The sequence below is a fragment of the Ambystoma mexicanum genome, chromosome 8, assembly GCF_040938575.1.
Source record: "Ambystoma mexicanum isolate Mex_15411 chromosome 8, UKY_AmexF1_1, whole genome shotgun sequence".
In the NCBI taxonomy this organism is placed as follows: Eukaryota; Metazoa; Chordata; class Amphibia; order Caudata; family Ambystomatidae; genus Ambystoma; species Ambystoma mexicanum.
In genome coordinates this window covers 1,250,388,514-1,250,412,722 of record NC_090929.1, presented here as the reverse complement: position 1 = coordinate 1,250,412,722, position 24,209 = coordinate 1,250,388,514, and the positions used below count along the sequence as shown (strand labels likewise).

The following is a 24,209-nucleotide window of genomic DNA, read 5'->3' as shown; positions in this document are numbered from 1 at the left end:
CCTACACCAGGCCCCCACTTATGTCTCCGACCACCCCCAGCCACCAGGGGCAGCCTCCACCAGGCCCCCACTCATGTCTCCCATCACCCCCACCCCCCAGCAGTGCAGGGGCAGCCTCCACCAGGCCCCCACTCATGTCCAACTCATGTCTCCCTGCACCCCACCCTCCAGCCACCAGGGGCACCCTCCACCAGGCCCCCACTCATGTCTCCTACCACCCCCACCCCCCAGCCACCAGGGGCAGCCTCCACCAGGCCCCTGCTCATGTCTCCCATCACCCCCACCCCCGGCAGTGCAGGGGCAGCCTCCACCATGCCCCCACTCATGTCCAACTCATGTCTCCCATCACCCCCACCCCCCAGCAGTGCAGGGGCACCCTCCACCAGGCCCCCACTCATGGTTCCCATCACCCCCAGCCACCAGGGGCAGCCTCCACCAGGCCCCCACTCATGTCTCCCTGCACCCCCACCCCCCAGCCACCAGGGGCACCCTCCGCCAGGCCCCCACTCATGTCTCCCACCACCCCCACCCCCCAGCCACCAGGGGAAGCCTCCACCAGGCCCCCACTCATGTCTCCCACCACCCCCACCCCCCAGCCACCAGGGGCAGCCTCCACCAGGCCCCCACTCATGTCCCCTATCACCCCCACCCCCCAGCAGTGCAGGGGCACCCTCCACCAGGCCGCCACTCATGTCTACCACCACCCCCACCCCCAACCACCAGGGGCAACCTCCAGCAGGCCCCCACTCATGTCTACCATCACCCCCACCCCCTAGCAGTGCAGGGGCAGCCTCCACCAGGCCCCCACTCATGTCTACCATCACCCCCAACCCCCAGCAGTGCAGGGGCAGCCTCCACCAGGCCCCCACTCATGTCCCCTATCACCCCCACCCCCCAGCAGTGCAGGGGCAGCCTCCACCAGGCCCCCACTCATGTCTCCCACCACCCCCACCCCCCAGCATCCAGGGGCAGCCTCCACCAGGCCCCCACTCATGGCTCCCATCACCCCCACCCCCCCAGCCACCAGGGGCAGCCTACACCAGGCCCCCACTTATGTCTCCCACCACCCCCAGCCACCAGGGGCAGCCTCCACCAGGCCCCCACTCATGTCTCCCATCACCCCCACCCCCCAGCAGTGCAGGGGCAGCCTCCACCAGGCCCCCACTCATGTCCAACTCATGTCTCCCTGCACCCCACCGCCCAGCCACCAGGGGCACCCTCCACCAGGCCCCCACTCATGTCTCCCACCACCCCCATCCCCCAGCCACCAGGGGCAGCCTCCACCAGGCCCCCACTCATGTCTCCCATCACCCCCACCCCCCAGCAGTGCAGGGGCAGCCTCCACCAGGCCCCCACTCATGTCCAACTCATGTCTCCCTGCACCCCCAGCCACCAGGGGCACCCTCCACCAGGCCCCCACTCATGTCTACCACCACCCCCACCCCCCAGCCACCAGGGGCAGCATCCACCAGGCCCGCACTCATGTCTCCCATCACCCCCACCCACCAGTAGTGCAGGGGCAGCCTTCACCAGGCCCAGACTCATGCCCCCTATCACCCCCACCCCCCAGCAGTGCAGGGGCAGCCTCCACCAGGCCCCCACTCATGTCCACCTCATGTCTCCCTGCACCCCCACCCCCCAGCCACCAGGGGCAGCCTCCACCAGGCCCCCACTCATGTCTCCCATCACCCCCACCCCCCAGCAGTGCAGGGGCAGCCTCCACCAGGCCCCCACTCATGTCTCCCACCACCCCCACCCCCAGCATCCAGGGGCAGCCTCCACCAGGCCCCCACTCATGTCCAACTCATGTCTCCCTGCACCCCCACCCCCAGCCACCAGGGGCACCCTCCACCAGGCCCCCACTCATGTCCAACTCATGTCTCCCATCACCCCCACCCCCCAGCAGTGCAGGGGCACCCTCCACCAGGCCCCCACTCATGGTTCCCATCACCCCCAGCCACCAGGGGCAGCCTCCACCAGGCCCCCACTCATGTCTCCCTGCACCCCCACCCCCCAGCCACCAGGGGCACCCTCCACCAGGCCCCCACTCATGTCTCCCACCACCCCCACCCCCCAGCCACCAGGGGAAGCCTCCACCAGGCCCCCACTCATGTCTCCCACCACCCCCACCCCCCAGCCACCAGGGGCAGCCTCCACCAGGCCCCCACTCATGTCCCCTATCACCCCCACCCCCCAGCAGTGCAGGGGCACCCTCCACCAGGCCGCCACTCATGTCTACCACCACCCCCACCCCCCAACCACCAGGGGCAACCTCCAGCAGGCCCCCACTCATGTCTACCATCACCCCCACCCCCTAGCAGTGCAGGGGCAGCCTCCACCAGGCCCCCACTCATGTCTACCATCACCCCCAACCCCCAGCAGTGCAGGGGCAGCATCCACCAGGCCCCCACTCATGTCCCCTATCACCCCCACCCCCCAGCAGTGCAGGGGCAGCCTCCACCAGGCCCCCACTCATGTCTCCCATCACCCCCACCCCCCAGCAGTGCAGGGGCAGCCTCCACCAGGCCCCCACTCATGTCTCCCACCACCCCCACCCCCCAGCATCCAGGGGCAGCCTCCACCAGGCCCCCACTCATGGCTCCCATCACCCCCACCCCCCCAGCCACCAGGGGCAGCCTACACCAGGCCCCCACTTATGTCTCCCACCACCCCCAGCCACCAGGGGCAGCCTCCACCAGGCCCCCACTCATGTCTCCCATCACCCCCACCCCCCAGCAGTGCAGGGGCAGCCTCCACCAGGCCCCCACTCATGTCCAACTCATGTCTCCCTGCACCCCACCCTCCAGCCACCAGGGGCACCCTCCACCAGGCCCCCACTCATGTCTCCTACCACCCCCACCCCCCAGCCACCAGGGGCAGCCTCCACCAGGCCCCCGCTCATGTCTCCCATCACCCCCACCCCCGGCAGTGCAGGGTCAGCCTCCACCAGGCCCCCACTCATGTCCAACTCATGTCTCCCTGCACCCCCACCCCCCAGCCACCAGGGGCACCCTCCACCAGGCCCCCACTCATGTCTACCACCACCCCCACCCCACAGCCACCAGGGGCAGCCTCCACCAGGCCCCCACTCATGTCTCCCATCACCCCCACCCCCCAGCAGTGCAGGGGCAGCCTCCACCAGGCCCCCACTTATGTCCCCTATCACCCCCACCCCCCAGCAGTGCAGGGGCACCCTCCACCAGGCCCCCACTCATGTCTACCACTACCCCCACCCCCCAGCCACCAGGGGCAGCCTCCACCAGACTCCCCACTCATGTCCCCTATCACCCCCACCCCCCAGCAGTGCATGGGCACCCTCCACCAGGCCCCCACTCATGTCTACCACCCCCCCCCAGCCACCAGGGGCACCCTCCACCAGGCCCCCACTCATGTCTACCATCACCCCCACCCCCTAGCAGTGCAGGGGCAGCCTCCACCAGGCCCCCACTCATGTCTACCATCACCCCCACCCCCCAGCAGTGCAGGGGCAGCCTCCACCAGGCCCCCACTTATGTCCCCTATCACCCCCACCCTCCAGCAGTGCAGGGGCAGCCTCCACCAGGCCCCCACTCATGTCTCCCATCACCCCCACCCCCCAGCAGTACAGGGGCAGCCTCCACCAGGCCCCCACTCATGTCTCCCACCACCCCCACCCCCCAGCATCCAGGGGCAGCCACCACCAGGCCCACACTCATGTCCAATTCATGTCTCCCTGCACCCCCACCCCCCCCCCAGCCACCAGGGGCACCCTCCACCAGGCCCCCACTCATGTCTCCCATCACACCCACCCCCCAGCAGTGCAGGGGCACCCTCCACCAGGCCCCCACTAATGTCTCCCATCGCCCCCACCCCCCAGCCACCAGGGGCAGCCTCCACCAGGCCCCCACTCATGTCTCCCACCACCCCCACCCCCCAGCCACCAGGGGCAGCCTCCACCAGGCCCCCACTCATGTCTCTCATCACCCCCAGCCCCCAGCAGTGCAGGGGCAGCCTCCACCAGGCCCCCACTCATGTCCAACTAATGTCTCCCTGCACCCCCACCCCCAGCCACCAGGGGTACCCTCCACCAGGCCCCCACTCATGTATCCCACCACCCCCACCCCCCAGCCACCAGGGGCAGCCTCCACCAGGCCCAGCCTCCACCAGGCCCCCACTCATGTCCAACTCATGTCTCCCTGTACCCCCACCCCCCAGCCACCAGGGGCACCCTCCACCAGGCCCCCACTCATGTCTCCCATCACCCCCACCCCCAAGCAGTGCAGGGGCACCCTCCACCAGGCCCCCACCCATGTCTCCCATCACCCCCACCCTCCAGCAGTGCAGGGGCAGCCTCCACCAGGCCCCCACTCATGTCCCCTATCACCCCCACCCCCCAGCAGTGCAGGGGCACCCTCCACCAGGCCACCACTCATGTCTCCCACCACCCCCACCCCCCAGCATTGAGGGGCAGCCTCCACCAGGCCCCCACTCATGTCTACCACCACCCCCACCCCCCAGCAGTGCAGGGGCAGCCTCCACCAGGCCCCCACTCATGTCCCCCAGCCAACATGTCACCACAATCTAGAACCCTGGCCCTTATGGTCAGCCTCCAAATGCCAAACACCCACCCGTGTATTGCATCCACCCACTTAGAAATGGCAAAAACATGATAGAACCCCAATTGCAAGTTTGGAAATGAACACATGTCCCTCACATACACCCAATGGGTGTCAGTGAATGTCAAACCCCATATCATGATATGCATGAAACCAATGAGATGATACTACACATTGAACTTTGAAGAAAAAATATGTATTAAAAGCAACATAAATTGAATCAAAAATAAACACACAATAATGGAAATTAAAAAAACAAAAAACCAGCAGGTACGTGAAATAATGCAAAACCACAAATCATAATGCAAAGGAAAGGTCTCCAAAGTCACAGTCCACAAAAGTAAATCCAATGGAAAATTAAAATCGAAAACCATTGCTCCATGGCGAAATCATAAAATAAAATGAAAATCCAAAAGTCAACTATATACAGATAAACAATCCAGGGTCCATGATCCCAACCGAAGAAATGAAACCTATCTAATAACACGACCTAAAAAAAAAAACTATATACAAAAATGTGGCCCATTGTCCAAAAGGTCCAAAAAAAATGCTAAACCAAAGGAAACCTAACACTAACTACAGAACTATTTACAAGGGCAGCGGGCTAGTCCGACGGCTCACTTCGGGATGTTCCGGGCCAGGGTATCATCGAACTCCTGCTTAATGTCCCGGAGGCGCTCCTCCTCCATGGCCCCGAGGGTCCGCAGGGCCGTCCACATGTTCACCCCAAACTCCCTGTGGATTGCCTCGAGGCACTCGGCCCGCCTCAGGGCCCTCCGCATGGAGTTCTCTGCCCTGACCATCGTGAGCCGTGCCTCTTCCGCCCGCTGCCGCTCCGCATCTATGGCGTGGCCCAACCGCTGCCACACGGAAGACACTTCCCGTCCTGGGTCCTCCTGCCCTCCGGCCAATGCCTGCCCCTCCGATGTCGAAGGCCCCGAGCCATCATGGCTCCCACCACGTTGCTGCTGCGCCTCTGCCCGTGCACTGCCTCCTGCTGCCTGCACATCCTCTGCTGGCTGGGGTGCAGTCGTTGATTGGCTACCCCTGCTGGATGTCCGACTCCCGACTGTGGCAGGGATGCCTCCTCCACCAGCCTGGCCGCACCGTCAGAGGCAGCTCCACAGGGCACCCAGGTGACTGATAGGTGGGAAGATGGCACGGAGGACGACTGGCGCATAGGGGGTTCAGTTGAGGTGGGGGTCGTAGCAAGCCCCATCAAACGGAGGAATCGGGCCTGGGTGACCTGTCCCAGTAGGCCGACGCGGTCAACGAGCCATTCGAGATGACGTGCAGTCTCCTCATGAAAAGACTGCAGGTCACCTCGCATGGCCAGTTGACGCAACGCCACACCAGTCAGGACAGGCTCAACCCGGACCCGGATAGCCACGTCCGCAGGCAGAGGAAGGTCAGTTGTCGTGAGCTCATCCCCTGCCTGAAAACGGGTCTGGACGTAGGCATCCCTGCTGGTGCAAGATGATGCAGTGACAGGATCAGGGACAGGATTGCACACAGGCACCTCCGCGGCGACCTGTGCTGCCTCCTGTCCCTGGTCCTGCACTGCACCACTAGCACCAGTGGAATCCCCACCTCCAGACTCCGTCTCTGCTGCTTGCACGGCCTCCTCCTCCACTAAACCCCCCACCAACCTGTATGATTCCGTGCCATCTTCCCCCGTTGGGCCCTGTGGGGTCCCAGCTGCCCCTTCTGCTGCCGAGGAGTCCAACTCCGACCTCCGCCTCTTGGACCTCCCCCCGGCAGCTGCGGCCTGGGACGCAGCACCAGACTCCTCACTCCCCGACGAGATCACAACCTGGGAGGGGAGCCGGGCCTTGCATCTCCAGCTGGCGGTGCGATCCCCGCCGCTGTGCTCCACAGCACCTTCTACACCCTCTTCATCAGTTGACGCTGCAGACAGGGAGGAATAAAACACAGGCATCAGGGCACTGTGCAATGGACACATACACACATGACAGTTGCACATGAGTGGCATTCGCAAACCTCAAACATGGCATCACAATCGGCAACACACATGTCATTTCTACATGCACACATGAGCCATACCACAGCCACATCGCAACTGCCAGCACCATCCATGCACATACAACAGCATGAGCAGGCAAAGGTGAGCCAGACATCACATGCAACACAGGGAGTGCACTACACATGCACGCACACCACCACACTTGCATGCATGTGTACACCTCAGCCAACTGTCGCAGTGTTCCGATGGGCATCCATGTCACATCTGCCAATCAGGCTTCCACATCCCGCTGTCACATGCATCCATGTTGCATCACTGTTGCACCCTTGTCAAATACACACACATGCACATGTACACAGTGCTGATACATACAGCTGAAAACAACATACATGCGTGACATCACAAACATGCCCACTTACATACACATTCATCCAAACATGTGTGCCCACACAACTGTATTTGGCATGCAAGCCTACACACACAAGCACCATCCATGTCTCACACATGACAGCCCTCGCATGTGTTAGCCTCACGGTCCTGTACACCCCCACCCATACTCGGCCCCATACAAACAGATGTGCAACCGGCACACTACTGGCACATCACCACACGCACAGTTTACGATCATGATGCATGTACACTTACCGCTGGACTCCAGACGGGTCTGCCTCTCAAGGACCTGGACGTGGAGCGCTGGGGCTATGCGTTCCAGGACCCAACCCAATGATGCAACATGGATGCATGTGACAGCGGGATGTGGAAGCCTGATTGGCAGATGTGACATGGATGCCCATCGGAACACTGCGACAGTTGGCTGAGGTGTACACATGCATGCAAGTGTGGTGGTGTGCGTGCATGTGTAGTGCACTCCCTGTGTTGCATGTGATGTCTGGCTCACCTTTGCCTGCTCATGCTGTTGTATGTGTATGGATGGTGCTGGCAGTTGCGATGTGGCTGTGGTATGGCTCATGTGTGCATGTAGAAATGACATGTGTGTTGCCGATTGTGATGCCATGTCTGAGGTTTGCGAATGCCACTCATGTGCAACTGTCATGTGTGTATGTGTCCATTGTACAGTGCCCTGATGCCTGTGTTTTATTCCTCCCTGTCTGCAGCGTCAACTGATGAAGAGGGCGGAGAAGGTGCTGTGGAGCACAGCGGCGGGGATCGCACCGCCAGCCGGAGATGCAAGGCCCGGCTCCCCTCCCAGGTTGTGATCTCGTCGGGGAGTGAGGAGTCCGGTGCCGCGTCCCAGGTCACAGCTGCCGGGGGGAGGTCCAAGAGGCGGAGGTCGGAGTTGGACTCCTCGGCAGCAGAAGGGGCAGCTGGGACCCCACAGGGCCCAACGGGGGAAGATGGCACGGAGTCATCCAGGTTGGTGGGGGGTTTGGTGGAGGAGGAGGCCGTGCAAGCAACAGAGACGGGGTCTGGAGGTGGGGATTCCACTGGTGCTAGTGGTGCAGTGCAGGACCAGGGACAGAAGGCAGCACAGGTCGCCGCGGAGGTGCCTGTGTGCAATCCTGTCCCTGATCCTGTCACTGCATCATCTTGCACCAGCAGGGATGCCTACGTCCAGACCCGTTTTCAGGCAGGGGATGAGCTCACGACAACTGGCCTTCCTCTGCCTGCGGACGTGGCTATCCGGGTCCGGGTTGAGCCTGTCCTGACTGGTGTGGCGTTGCGTCAATGGGCCATCCGAGGTGACCTGCAGTCTTTTCATGAGGAGACTGCACGTCATCTCGAATGGCTCGTTGACCGCGTCGGCCTACTGGGACATGTCACCCTGGCCAGATTCCTCCGTTTGATGGGGCTTGCTACGACTCCCACCTCAACTGAACCCCCTATGCGCCAGTCGTCCTCCGTGCCATCTTCCCACCTATCAGTCACCTGGGTGCCCTGTGGAGCTGCCTCTGACGGTGCGGCCAGGCTGGTGGAGGAGGCATCCCTGCCACAGTCGGGAGTCGGACATCCAGCAGGGGTGGCCACATCAACGACTGCACCCCAGCCAGCAGAGGATGTGCAGGCAGCAGGAGGCAGTGCACGGGCAGAGGCGCAGCAGCAGCAGCAACGTGGTGGGAGCCATGATGGCTCGGGGCCTTCGACATCGGAGGGGCAGGCATCGGCCGGAGGGCAGGAGGACCCAGGACAGGAAGTGTCTTCCGTGTGGCAGCGGTTGGGCCACGCCGTAGATGCGGAGCGGCAGAGGGCAGAAGAGGCACGGCTCACAATGGTCAGGGCGGAGAACTCCATGCGGAGGGACCTGAGGCGGGCCGAGTGCCTCGAGGCAATCGGCAGGGAGTTTGGGGTGAACATGTGGACGGCCCTGCGGACCTCGGGGCCATGGAGGAGGAGCGCCTCCGGGACATTGAGCAGGAGTTCGATGATGCCCTGGCCCGGAACATCCCGAAGTGAGCCGTCGGACTAGCCAGCTGCCCTTGTAAATAGTTCTGTAGTTAGTGTTAGGTTTCCTTTGGTTTAGCATTTTTTTTGGACCTTTTGGACAATGGGCCACATTTTTGTATATATATTTTTTTTTAGGTAATGTTATTAGATAGGTTTCATTTCTTCGGTTGGGATCATGGACCCTGGATTGTTTATCTGTATATAGTTGACTTTTGGATTTTCATTTTTTTTTATGATTTCCCCATGGAGCAATGGTTTTCGATTTTAATTTTCCATTGGATTTACTTTTGTGGACTGTGACTTTGGACACCTTTCCTTTGCATTATGATTTGTGGTTTTGCATTATTTCACGTACCTGCTGGTTTTTTGTTTTTTTAATTTCCTTTATTGTTTGTTTATTTTTGATTCAATTTATGTTGCTTTTAATACATATTTTTTATTCAAAGTTCAATGTGTTGTATCATCTCATTGGTTTCATGCATATCATGATATGGGTTTTGACATTTACTGACACCCATTGGGTGTATGTGAGGGACATGTGTTCATTTCCAAACTTGCAATTGGGGTTCTATCATGTTTTTGCCATTTCTAAGTGGGTGGATGCAATACTCGGGTGGGTGTTAGGCATTTGGAGGCTGACCATAAGGGCCAGGGATCTAGATTGTGGTGACATGCTGGCTGGGGGACATGAGTGGGGCCTGGTGGAGGCTGCCCCTGCACTGCTGGGGGGTGGGGTGATGGGAGACATGGTTGGGGGCCTGGTGGAGGCTGCCCCTGGATGCTGGGGGGTGGGGGTGGTGGTAGACATGAGTGGGGGCCTGGTGGAGGGTGCCCCTGGTGGCTGGGGGGTGGGGGTGGTGGTAGACATGAGTGGGGGCCTGGTGGAGGCTGCCCCTGCACTGCTGGGGGGTGGGGGTGCAGGGGGACCTGAGTGGTGGCCTGGTGGAGGGTGCCCCTGGTGGCTGGGGGGTGGGGGTGGTGGTAGACATGAGTGGGGGCCTGGTGGAGGGTTCCCCTGGTGGCTGGGAGGTGGGGGTGCAGGGAGACATGAGTTGGACATGAGTGGGGGCCTGGTGGAGGCTGCCCCTGGATGCTGGGGGTGGTGGGAGACATGAGTGGGGGCCTGGTGGAGGCTGCCCCTGGTGGCTGGGGGGTGGGGGTGGTGGTAGACATGAGTGGAGGCCTGGTGGAGGCTGCCCCTGCACTGCTGGGGGGTGGGGGTGCAGGGGGACATGGGTGGGGGCCTGGTGTCGGCTGCCCCTGCACTGCTGGGGGGTGGGGGTGCAGGGGGACATGAGTGGGGGCCTGGTGGAGGGTGCCCCTGGATGCTGGGGGGTGGGGGTGGTGGTAGACATGAGTGGGGGCCTGGTGGAGGGTGCCCTGGTGGCTGGGGGGTGGGGGTGGTGGTAGACATGAGTGGGGGCCTGGTGGAGGGTGCCCCTGCACTGCTGAGGGGTGGGGGTGCAGGGGGACATGAGTGGGGGCCTGGTGGAGGGTGCCCCTGGTGGCTGGGGGGTGGGGGTGGTGGGAGACATGAGTGGGGGCCTGGTGGAGGGTGCCCCTGGTGGCTGGAGGGTAGGGTGGTGGCAGACATGAGTGGGGGCCTGGTGGAGGCTGCCGCTGCACTGCTGGGGGTGGGGGTGGTGGGAGACATGAGTGGGGGCCTGGTGGAGGCTGCCTCTGCACTGCTGGGGGTGGGGGTGGTGGGAGACATGAGTGGGGGCCTGGTGGAGGGTGCCCCTTGTGGCTGGGGGGTGGGGGTGGTGGTAGACATGAGTGGGGGCCTGGTGGAGGCTGCCCCTGCACTGCTGGGGGGTGGGGGTGATGGTAGACATGAGTGGGGGCCTGGTGGAGGCTGTCCCTGGATGCTGGGGGGTGGGGGTGATAGGGGACATGAGTGGGGGCCTGGTGGAGGCTGTCCCTGCACTGCTGGGGGGTGGGGGTGCAGGGGGACATGTGTGGGGGCCTGGTGGAGGGTGCCCCTGGATGCTGGGGGGTGGGGGTGCTGGGAGACATGTGTTGGTGATCAGTAGTGCAAGGTGACATGTGGGTTGGCTGGGGGGCATGGCCATGGTGGATGGGTTGCCTGTGGGACATGAGCAGGGGTGCAGGGTCGTCCCCTGTGGTGTGGGCTGCCTGCAGGGGCCGTGGAGGGTGTAGAGGGAACACCTGGGAGGACCCACACGGCCAAATCACGTGTAGCATTCCCCGACACCACCTAAATACACGTACCCTGCTGAAATCGCGTGTGAATCTTCCCGCGCACCCGAAGTACACGTACCCAGGCCAATCGCGTGTGGAACTTCCCGCGCATCCCGAAGTACACATACCAAGGCCAATCGCGTGCGGAACTTCCCGCGCACCCCGAAACACACGTACCCAGGCTAATCGCGTGTGGAACTTCCCGCGCACCCCGTAGTACACGTACCCAGGCTAATCGCGTGTGGGACTTCTCGCGCACCCCGAAGTACACGTACCCAGGCCAATCGCGTGTGGAACTTCCCGCGCATCCCGAAGTACACGTACCCAGGCCAATCGCGTGTGGAACTTCCCGCGCACCCCGAAATACACATACCCAGGCCAATCGCGTGTGGAACTTCCCACGCACCCCAAAACACACGTACCCAGGCCAATCGCGTGTGGAACTTCCCGCGCACCCCGAAACACACGTACCCAGGCTAATCGCGTGTGGAACTTCCTGCGCACCCCGTAGTACATGTACCCAGGCTAATCGCGTGTGGGACTTCCCGCGCACCCCAAAGTATACGTACCCAGGCCAATCGCATGTGGAACTTCCCGCGCACCCCGAAGTACACGTACCCAGGCCAATCGCGTGTGGGACTTCCCGCGCACCCCGAAGTATACATACCCAGGCCAATCGTGTGTGGGACTTCCCGCGCACCCAGGTACACACGCACACGCTATTTTTCACACAGCGGGTGTCCGTGTTTGTCGGTACCCCTTTGCACCTCATTTGTCCTAGAGGGCCACTGTATGGACCATTCATCATGGCTGTATATGGGTGCTTTTTGTTATCGCACATTTTGGCGCACATTTTTTTCAGGCGCAGGGACGCTACCGCCTGCTTTCTTGTGGCGTACTTAATTGGCCCTGTGCGCGTCTTTGACCGTGCGCTGGTTTGCCCTATTCGATTCCATGAATACGGGTTGTAGGCGAGCGTGTGGGCGTTCCGCGCACTTGCCTCCTGTACTTCCCCCGTGACGCCCATTTTTTCACACGTTGTTCCCCATTCCGAGTGTTACGCCCCGTGTTACGCCTACTTTTGTGATGTGCGCCGCGCTATGTGCGATTTCGCAGTGGCTGTGGCGCACGCTGTTGGATGACCTGTGCGCCGGCGTGCGCGGCGCACATTTTCAGCGCACATCCAATGTTTTTCTCGCGCACGGACTTCCATGAATCGATGTGCGCTGGTTTCCCTGCGATTTTTGCACTTGCACTGCGATTTTCGCACTTTTACTGCGAATCGCACGTTTTGGCACCTCTGCGCGGGAATTTTCGGCGCACATTAATTCCATGAATCGACCCCTTAATTGGTTTGCCATGGTATTGCATCATTTGCAGTACGCAAATCATCTGTAAAAAGAAAGGTTTTCTCCAAACTTTTGAAATAGAGAAAAGGTGATGAAGAGATGGCACAGAGATACATTTTTTCTCTAGAACGTAAGAAAAAAGAAACACTCTCCATAGATATCTCTTAATGAAGCAGTGGGACACTATGGCTGCATCAGATGCAGCCCTTCTCAGAATGGCAGCAGCGCATGAAAAGGGCCAGACCGTCAGCCCCCAGGGAAAATAGCAGACAAGTGTCACTGCAGCGTGACATCATCACACCTCCATTACATGCAGCTCAAAATCGGACCCTAGATCTGTACCATAAGCTAAGGATTTCCCAGCTACTAGAGTGGCCAAATTTACAAAATCGTTTCTCGGGGCACTTTAGCATCAGAAGCAGTCTGCCATGTGCAGGATTTAATACAGTGTCATTCACACCCACCCAGCTCAGGAAATAGACCGGAACAAGACAGGGCAGCGCTCTTGCCGGAGCGCTGCCCTGTCCCCAGACCCAGGGGCTTGCCCATGATAGTCACGGATCTGCTCTAAAGCGATATTCACAGATCTGCTCTAAAACCGAGTTATCGCATGGACGTGCAATCCATGCTTCAACAGGGGCTTTCAGAAGAGACTGCAGCGCTGCCAAGTCTTCTGAAAACCGTCTGCTCATTGAAGCTCCGGTTGCTTTTGTGTGTGCAATATCACATGTCCGAGCAACCCACATTTCAACAAGAAGACACTGCCAGTAGACTCAGCATGGTAAACTGAATACAGAAACATCCAAAGCCTCACATACTTGTTGCAGCTGTCCAAATGTTTTTTTCCCCAATAGGGCAAGTACAGTGACCAATCAAAACTGCAGAGCCCAATTTCCATTATTTGCTCAAAGGGTTTCTTAAATGTTTCAAATTCAAAATTGTGGATATTCTCATGTTCCCATAATACTCTTTGCGTTGAGCAAATTTGCCAGGAGTCGGTTCTATGAAGAGATACTATGGGGGTAATTCATAGAATTTTGCGCACAAGTGGCGCACGCGGCTGGCGCACAGTGTGCGTGTGCGAATGTCTGCGCCAGCCGCGTGCGCTAAAATCGATTTCCGCGCACAGCGTATTCATGGATTTTAGCATCCAAAACCAGCCGTGGCGCAGAGTGGCGCAGCGACCCTGCAGCAGCGCCAGTTACGCCCCCAAGAACGCCCTCGCGCAAGGAAAAGCCATCAAAATACCCAATACAAACAGCAAACGGCAAGCGGGGAACATGTATCACTGGTGTTTGCGTGAAGTTTCACACGCGAAAGGGCCTGTGCGAGTGGGGTACGTGTATAACTGGGGTTTGCGGGAAGTTTCACATGCGATTGGAGCAGGGTACGTGTATTACGGGGGTTCGCGGGAAGTTTCACATGCGAAAAGGGCCTGTGCGAGTGGGGTATGTGTGTAACTGGGGTTTGCGGGAAGTTTCACACGCGATTGGAGCAGGGTATGTGTATTACGGGGGTTCGCGGGAAGTCTCACATGCGATTGGATCCGGGTACGTGTATTTCGGGGGTGCAGGGGAAGTTTCACACACGAAATGGCCTGTGCGAGTGGGGTATGTGTATAACTGGGGTTCGCGGGAAGTTTCACACGCGATAGGCCCTGTGCGAGCGGGGTACGTGTATTACTGGGGTTTGCGGGAAGTTTCACACGAGATTTCAGCAGGGTACGTGTATTTCGGGGGTGCGCGGGAAGTTTCACACGCGATAGGCCCTGTGCGAGCGGGGTACGTGTATTACTGGGGTTCGCGGGAAGTTTCACACGCGATAGGCCCTGTACGAGCGGGGTACATGTATTACTGGGGTTCGCGGGAGGTTTCACACGCGATAGGCCCTGTGAGAGCGGGGTACGTGTATTACTGGGGTTTGCGAGAGGTTTCACACGCGATAGGCCCTGTGCGAGCGGGGTACGTGTATTACTGGGGTTCGCGGGAAGTTTCACACGCGATAGGCCCTGTACGAGCGGGGTACATGTATTACTGGGGTTTGCGGGAGGTTTCACACGCGATAGGCCCTGTGCGAGCGGGGTACGTGTATTACTGGGGTTTGCAGGAGGTTTCACACGCGATAGGCCCTGTGCGAGCGGGGTACGTGTATTACTGGGGTTCGCGGGAAGTTTCACATGCGATAGGCCCTGTGCGAGCGGGGTACGTGTATTGCTGGGGTTCACGGGAAGTTTAACACGCGATTTCAGCAGGGTACATGTATTTCGGGGGTGCGCGGGAAGTTTCACACGCGAAAGGGCCTGTGCGAGTGGGGTACGTGTATAACTGGGGTTCGCGGGAAGTCTCACATGCGATTTCAGCAGGGTACGTGTATTTCCGGAGTGCGCGGGTAGTCCTACACGTGAATTGGCAGTGTGGGTCCTCCCAGGTGTTCCCTCTACACCCTCCACGGCCCCTCCAGGCAGCCCACACCACAGGGGACTACCCTGCACCCCTGGTCATGTCCCGCAGGCAGCCCATCCACCATGGGCATGCCCCCCAGCCAAGCCACATGTCAGCTTGCACTACTGATCACCAACGCATGTCCCCCTGCACCCCCACCCCCCAGCAGTGCAGGGCACCTGCCAGCAGGCCCCCACTCATGTCCCCCTGCAACCCCACCCCCCAGCAGTGCAGGGCACCTGCCAGCAGGCCCCCACTCATGTCCCCCTGCACCCCCACCCCCCAGCAGTGCAGGGCACCTGCCATCAGGCCCCCACTCATATCCCCCTGCACCTCCACCCCCCAGCAGTGCAGGGCACCTGCCAGCAGGCCCCCACTCATGTCCCCCTGCAACCCCACCCCCCAGCAGTGCAGGGCACCTGCCAGCAGGCCCCCACTCATGTCGTCCCCTTGCACCCCCAGCAGTGCAGGGCACCTGCCAGCAGGCCCCCACTCATGTCCCACTCATGTCCCCCTGCACCCCCACCCCCCAGCAGTGCAGGGCACCTGCCAGCAGGCCCCCACTCATGTCCCACTCATGTCCCCCTGAACCCCCACCCCCCAGCAGTCAGGGGCACCTGCCAGCAGGCCCCCACTCATGTCCCACTCATGTCCCCCCTACACGAAATAAAGATGCACAGTCATGGCCCACTTCTACACCAAAAAATACATCACGCCACCCCACACTGACATGCCATCTCAAGACACAAACCAAAACTCAACTATGTACATCAACACATGTCCATCACACACATACACTGGTTGGCATTGCCTGTGTAAACCCACAATTTCACATGCATCAACCCAATGAGCAAATCCCGCACATGGAACTAAAATATGAAAATGTATTATGTACATAAATAAATAAATGAAATGAAAGCATACGAACATATCAAACATGAAATGAAAAGCATGTGAAAAAGATGAAAGAATGAAAATGATAAGCAATGCAAAAAAATTTGAAAGAAAACCAGTCCAAACTCTCCCTCCACCAACGCAAATCCAAAAAAAGGTAAAAAAAAGATATCCATTGTTTCATGTTCATAATGATAAATAAAAATCCAAAATCAATCCATAGTCCCAACTATTTACAATACATTGTCCTGAAAAAAAAAACATTATTCCATGTCCATAATGGAAAAAAAAATCCAAATGAATCCATGATGTAACTATATACAATCCATTGTCCAAAATAAAAATCCATTAATCCATGTGCAAAAATCCCAAAAATGAATCAATCCTTTGTCCAACGATGTAAAGGGTCCATGAGCCCAACTAAACAAATGAAACCTACCTAAGAAACTACCTAAAAATATAACTATATACAAATGTGTGTGGAATTGTCCATTGACCACAAATAAAAGGAAAACGAAAAGGAAGCCTAACTCTAAAAACTATTCACAATGGCAGTGGGCTAGTCCGACGGCTCACTTTTTGATGTCCCGGTCCAGGGCATCATCGAACTCCTGCTCAATGTCCTGGAGGCGGTCCTCTTCCATGGCCCCGAGGATTCGCAGGGACGACGACATGTTCTCCTCCAACTCCCTGCGAATTGCCTCGTGGCACTCGGCCCGCCTCAGGGCCCTCCGCATGGAGTTCTCCGCCCTGACCATCGTGAGCCGTGCCTCTTCTGCCCACTGCTGCTCCGCATCTATAGCATGGCCTTACTGCTGCCACACGGAAGACACTTCCAGTCCTGGGTCCTCCTGCCCTCTGGCCGATGCCTGCCTCTCCGATGACAAAGGCCCCGAGCCATCATGGCTCCCACCTTGTTGCTGCTGCTGTGCCTCTGCCTGTGCCCTGGTTCTTGCTGCCTGCACAACCTCCTCTGGCTGGGGTGCAGTTGTTGATGTGGCCATCCCTGCTGGACGTCCGACTCTCAACTGTGGCAGGGATGTGTCCTCCACCAGCCTGGCCGCAGGGTCAGAGGCAGCTCCACAGGGTACCCAGGTGATACATGGGTGGGAAGATGGCATGGAGTACGACTGGCGCATAGGGAGTTCAGTTGAGGAGGGGGTCGGAACAAGGTCCAGCAAACGGAGGAATCCGGCCCTGGTGAGCTGTCCCAGTAGGTCAACGCGGTCAACGAGCCATTCGAGATGACGTGCAGTCTCCTCATGAAAAGACTGCAGGTCACCTCGCATGGTCCGTTGTCGCAACGCCACCCCTTTCTTGTGGCGTACTTAATTGGCCCTGTGCGCGTCTTTGACCGTGCGCTGGTTTGCCCTATTCGATTCCATGAATACGGGTTGTAGGCGAGCGTGTGGGCGTTCCGCGCACTTGCCTCCTGTACTTCCCCCGTGACGCCCATTTTTTCACGCGTTGTTCCCCATTCCGAGTGTTACGTCCCGTGTTACGCCTACTTTTGTGATGTGCGCCGCGCTATGTGCGATTTCGCAGTGGCTGTGGCGCACGCTGTTGGATGACCTGTGCGCCGGCGTGCGCGGCGCACATTTTCAGCGCACATCCAATGTTTTTCTCGCGCACGGACTTCCATGAATCGATGTGCGCTGGTTTCCCTGCGATTTTTGCACTTGCACTGCGATTTTCGCACTTTTACTGCGAATCGCACGTTTTGGCACCTCTGCGCGGGAATTTTCGGCGCACATTAATTCCATGAATCGACCCCTTAATTGGTTTGCCATGGTATTGCATCATTTGCAGTACGCAAATCATCTGTAAAAAGAAAGGTTTTCTCCAAACTTTTGAAATAGAGAAAAGGTGATGAAGAGATGGCACAGAGATACATTTTTTCTCTAGAACGTAAGAAAAAAGAAACACTCTCCATAGATATCTCTTAATGAAGCAGTGGGACACTATGGCTGCATCAGATGCAGCCCTTCTCAGAATGGCAGCAGCGCATGAAAAGGGCCAGACCGTCAGCCCCCAGGGAAAATAGCAGACAAGTGTCACTGCAGCGTGACATCATCACACCTCCATTACATGCAGCTCAAAATCGGACCCTAGATCTGTACCATAAGCTAAGGATTTCCCAGCTACTAGAGTGGCCAAATTTACAAAATCGTTTCTCGGGGCACTTTAGCATCAGAAGCAGTCTGCCATGTGCAGGATTTAATACAGTGTCATTCACACCCACCCAGCTCAGGAAATAGACCGGAACAAGACAGGGCAGCGCTCTTGCCGGAGCGCTGCCCTGTCCCCAGACCCAGGGGCTTGCCCATGATAGTCACGGATCTGCTCTAAAGCGATATTCACAGATCTGCTCTAAAACCGAGTTATCGCATGGACGTGCAATCCATGCTTCAACAGGGGCTTTCAGAAGAGACTGCAGCGCTGCCAAGTCTTCTGAAAACCGTCTGCTCATTGAAGCTCCGGTTGCTTTTGTGTGTGCAATATCACATGTCCGAGCAACCCACATTTCAACAAGAAGACACTGCCAGTAGACTCAGCATGGTAAACTGAATACAGAAACATCCAAAGCCTCACATACTTGTTGCAGCTGTCCAAATGTTTTTTTCCCCAATAGGGCAAGTACAGTGACCAATCAAAACTGCAGAGCCCAATTTCCATTATTTGCTCAAAGGGTTTCTTAAATGTTTCAAATTTAAAATTGTGGATATTCTCATGTTCCCATAATACTCTTTGCGTTGAGCAAATTTGCCAGGAGTCGGTTCTATGAAGAGATACTATGGGGGTAATTCATAGAATTTTGCGCACAAGTGGCGCACGCGGCTGGCGCACAGTGTGCGTGTGCGAATGTCTGCGCCAGCCGCGTGCACTAAAATCGATTTCCGCGCACAGCGTATTCATGGATTTTAGCATCCAAAACCAGCCGTGGCGCAGAGTGGCGCAGCGACCCTGCAGCAGCGCCAGTTACGCCCCCAAGAACGCCCTCGCGCAAGGAAAAGCCATCAAAATACCCAATCCAAACAGCAAACGGCAAGCGGGGAACATGTATCACTGGTGTTTGCGTGAAGTTTCACACGCGAAAGGGCCTGTGCGAGTGGGGTACGTGTATAACTGGGGTTTGCGGGAAGTTTCACATGCGATTGGAGCAGGGTACGTGTATTACGGGGGTTCGCGGGAAGTTTCACACGCGAAAAGGGCCTGTGCGAGTGGGGTATGTGTGTAACTGGGGTTTGCGGGAAGTTTCACACGCGATTGGAGCAGGGTATGTGTATTACGGGGGTTCGCGGGAAGTCTCACATGCGATTGGATCCGGGTACGTGTATTTCGGGGGTGCAGGGGAAGTTTCACACACGAAATGGCCTGTGCGAGTGGGGTATGTGTATAACTGGGGTTCGCGGGAAGTTTCACACGCGATAGGCCCTGTGCGAGCGGGGTACGTGTATTACTGGGGTTTGCGGGAAGTTTCACACGAGATTTCAGCAGGGTACGTGTATTTCGGGGGTGCGCGGGAAGTTTCACACGCGATAGGCCCTGTGCGAGCGGGGTACGTGTATTACTGGGGTTCGCGGGAAGTTTCACACGCGATAGGCCCTGTATGAGCGGGGTACATGTATTACTGGGGTTCGCGGGAGGTTTCACACGCGATAGGCCCTGTGAGAGCGGGGTACGTGTATTACTGGGGTTTGCGAGAGGTTTCACACGCGATAGGCCCTGTGCGAGCGGGGTACGTGTATTACTGGGGTTCGCGGGAAGTTTCACACGCGATAGGCCCTGTACGAGCGGGGTACATGTATTACTGGGGTTTGCGGGAGGTTTCACACGCGATAGGCCCTGTGCGAGCGGGGTACGTGTATTACTGGGGTTTGCAGGAGGTTTCACACGCGATAGGCCCTGTGCGAGCGGGGTACGTGTATTACTGGGGTTCGCGGGAAGTTTCACATGCGATAGGCCCTGTGCGAGCGGGGTACGTGTATTGCTGGGGTTCACGGGAAGTTTAACACGCAATTTCAGCAGGGTACATGTATTTCGGGGGTGCGCGGGATGTTTCACATGCGAAAGGGCCTGTGCGAGTGGGGTACGTGTATAACTGGGGTTCGCAGGAAGTCTCACATGCGATTTCAGCAGGGTACGTGTATTTCCGGAGTGCGCGGGTAGTCCTACACGTGAATTGGCAGTGTGGGTCCTCCCAGGTGTTCCCTCTACACCCTCCACGGCCCCTCCAGGCAGCCCACAACACAGGGGACTACCCTGCACCCCTGGTCATGTCCCGCAGGCAGCCCATCCACCATGGGCATGCCCCCCAGCCAAGCCACATGTCAGCTTGCACTACTGATCACCAACGCATGTCCCCCTGCACCCCCACCCCCCAGCAGTGCAGGGCACCTGCCAGCAGGCCCCCACTCATGTCCCCCTGCAACCCCACCCCCCAGCAGTGCAGGGCACCTGCCAGCAGGCCCCCACTCATGTCCCCCTGCACCCCCACCCCCCAGCAGTGCAGGGCACCTGCCATCAGGCCCCCACTCATATCCCCCTGCACCTCCACCCCCCAGCAGTGCAGGGCACCTGCCAGCAGGCCCCCACTCATGTCCCCCTGCAACCCCACCCCCCAGCAGTGCAGGGCACCTGCCAGCAGGCCCCCACTCATGTCGTCCCCTTGCACCCCCAGCAGTGCAGGGCACCTGCCAGCAGGCCCCCACTCATGTCCCACTCATGTCCCCCTGCACCCCCACCCCCCAGCAGTGCAGGGCACCTGCCAGCAGGCCCCCACTCATGTCCCACTCATGTCCCCCTGAACCCCCACCCCCCAGCAGTCAGGGGCACCTGCCAGCAGGCCCCCACTCATGTCCCACTCATGTCCCCCCTACACGAAATAAAGATGCACAGTCATGGCCCACTTCTACACCAAAAAATACATCACGCCACCCCACACTGACATGCCATCTCAAGACACAAACCAAAACTCAACTATGTACATCAACACATGTCCATCACACACATACACTGGTTGGCATTGCCTGTGTAAACCCACAATTTCACATGCATCAACCCAATGAGCAAATCCCACACATGGAACTAAAATATGAAAATGTATTATGTACATAAATAAATAAATGAAATGAAAGCATACGAACATATCAAACATGAAATGAAAAGCATGTGAAAAAGATGAAAGAATGAAAATGATAAGCAATGCAAAAAAATTTGAAAGAAAACCAGTCCAAACTCTCCCTCCACCAACGCAAATCCAAAAAAAGGTAAAAAAAAGATATCCATTGTTTCATGTTCATAATGATAAATAAAAATGCAAAATCAATCCATAGTCCCAACTATTTACAATACATTGTCCTGAAAATAAAAACATTATTCCATGTCCATAATGGAAAGAAAAATCCAAATGAATCCATGATGTAACTATATACAATCCATTGTCCAAAATAAAAATCCATTAATCCATGTGCAAAAATCCCAAAAATGAATCAATCCTTTGTCCAACGATGTAAAGGGTCCATGAGCCCAACTAAACAAATGAAACCTACCTAAGAAACTACCTAAAAATATAACTATATACAAATGTGTGTGGAATTGTCCATTGACCACAAATAAAAGGAAAACGAAAAGGAAGCCTAACTCTAAAAACTATTCACAATGGCAGTGGGCTAGTCCGACGGCTCACTTTTTGATGTCCCGGTCCAGGGCATCATCGAACTCCTGCTCAATGTCCTGGAGGCGGTCCTCTTCCATGGCCCCGAGGATTCGCAGGGACGACGACATGTTCTCCTCCAACTCCCTGCGAATTGCCTCGTGGCACTCGGCCCGCCTCAGGGCCCTCCGCATGGAGTTCTCCGCCCTGACCATCGTGAGCCGTGCCTCTTCTGCCCACTGCTGCTCCGCATCTATAGCATGGCCTTACTGCTGCCACACGGAAGACACTTCCAGTCCTGGGTCCTCCTGCCCTCTGGCCGATGCCTGCCTCTCCGATGACAAAGGCCCCGAGCCATCATGGCTCCCACCTTGTTGCTGCTGCTGTGCCTCTGCCTGTGCCCTGGTTCTTGCTGCCTGCACAACCTCCTCTGGCTGGGGTGCAGTTGTTGATGTGGCCATCCCTGCTGGACGTCCGACTCTCAACTGTGGCAGGGATGTGTCCTCCACCAGCCTGGCCGCAGGGTCAGAGGCAGCTCCACAGGGTACCCAGGTGATACATGGGTGGGAAGATGGCATGGAGTACGACTGGCGCATAGGGAGTTCAGTTGAGGAGGGGGTCGGAACAAGGTCCAGCAAACGGAGGAATCCGGCCCTGGTGAGCTGTCCCAGTAGGTCAACGCAGTCAACGAGCCATTCGAGATGACGTGCAGTCTCCTCATGAAAAGACTGCAGGTCACCTCGCATGGTCCGTTGTCGCAACGCCACCCCACCCAGGACAGGCTCAACCCGGTCCCGGATAGCCACGTCCGCAGGGAGAGGAAGGTCAGTTGTTGTAAGCGGATCCCTTCCCTGAAAACGGGTCTGGACGTAGGCATCCCTGCTGGTGCGGGGTGATGCAGTCACAGGATCGGGGACAGGATTACACACAGGCACCTCTGCGGTGGCCTGTGCTGCCTCCTGTCCCTGTCCCTGCACTGCACCACTAGCACCAGTGGAATCCCCACCTCCAGACCCCGTGTCTGTCCCTTGCACGGCCTCCTCCTCCACCAAACCCCCCATCAACCTGGATGACTCCGTGCCATCTTCCTCCGTCGGACCCTGTGGGGTCTCAGCTGCCCCTTCTGCTGCCGAGGAGTCCAACTCCGACCTCAGCCTCTTGGACCTTCCCTCGGCAGCTGCGGCCTGGGACGCGGCACCAGACTCCTCACTCCCCGACAAGATGACAACCTGGGAGGGGAGCCGGGCCTTGCGTCTCCGGATGGTGGGATGATCCCTGCCGCTGTGCTCCACAGCACCCTCTCCGCCCTCTTCTTCAGTTGACGCTACAGACAGGGAGAGATAAAACACAGGCATCAGGGCACTGTACAATGGACTAATACACACATGACAGTTGCACATGAGTGGCATTGTTTAACAACAGACACGGCATCACACATCATGACAAACGTCAATTTAACTCACACACATGAACATTTCAACAGCAATATTGCACCAGGCAGCACCATCCATACACATACAACAGCATGAACAGCCGAATGTGAGCCTGATATCACATGAAACACAAGGAGTGCACTAGACATGCACACACGCCACCACACTTACATGCATGTCTACATCTACTCCAACTGTTGCAGTGATGAGATCGACATACATGTCACATCTGCCATTCATCCTTCTACATATCAGTGTCACGTGCATACATGTTGCATCACAGTTACACACTTGTCAGATACACATACATGCAAATGTACACAGTGCAGATACATGCATTATGAACCATCATCCATGCCACAACCATGCCAATGTACATACACAGAAATTCAAACATGTGTGCTCCCACACCTGCATTTGCCCAGCATGCTTACCAACACATACACCATCAATGTGTCTCACAACTGAGAGGACTCACATGTGGCAGCCTCACACCCATGATCATACATATCCCTACATGGCCCTACATAAACACATGTGCAACCTGCACACTACTGGCACACCACGACACGCACAGCGTACTATCAACATACATGTACACTTACTGCTCGACTCCAGACGGGTCTGCCACTCAAGGATCTGGACGCAGAGCGCTGGGCATATGCGTTCCAGGACCCTCATTTGATGGTTTGACAGCTGGCCCTGGTGCCCCTTGGCATCCGCTGCCTTAGCGAGTCGCCTGGTCTTGTTGAGGGTCCTGGACCTGAAGTCCTCCCAGCTCTTCTTGACATGATGTAAGTCGCGGACTGCCACCCCCTCCGCGTTGATGGTAGTCATGATGTCCATCCAGATCCTGGTCCGCCCTTCATTTCATTGTCGGCCGCGAACTTCCAAAGAGGGCATCATACTGCCCCAGGACTTGTACCACCAGGACACCAACTTCAGTGGCAGTGAAGCTGGTGGCCCTCTGCCTCTCTGGCTGGGGGTTGTCAGTGCTGCCAGATGGTGTTGTGCTGGACATGGCAACCCCAGAGGCAGGAGTGGGTGGGCAACTGGGTCCTGGGGCTGGGCTGTGGAGCGATGGAATCCCAGTCGGGAGTCTTCGGTTCCAGCAGGGGTGGTCACAGCAACTACACCCCTGGCTGACGTGCAGGCAGCAAATGGCAGGGCACGTGGGCAGCAGGCAGTCAGGCAGCAGCAGATGGCAGGTGGGAGCGTGCTCGGGGCTCTGGCAGTAATTCGGCCTTCTGGG

The 24,209-nt window shown here is 57.8% G+C and overlaps 1 protein-coding gene across 2 annotated transcripts in view; it reads left to right on the top strand.

Annotated features, from left to right (window-relative positions):
* Positions 1 to 24,209, top strand: part of EXOC6 (exocyst complex component 6) — a 2,769,442-nt gene that overhangs the window by 188,905 nt on the left and 2,556,328 nt on the right. The gene's annotated exons all lie outside the window — the stretch shown is intronic.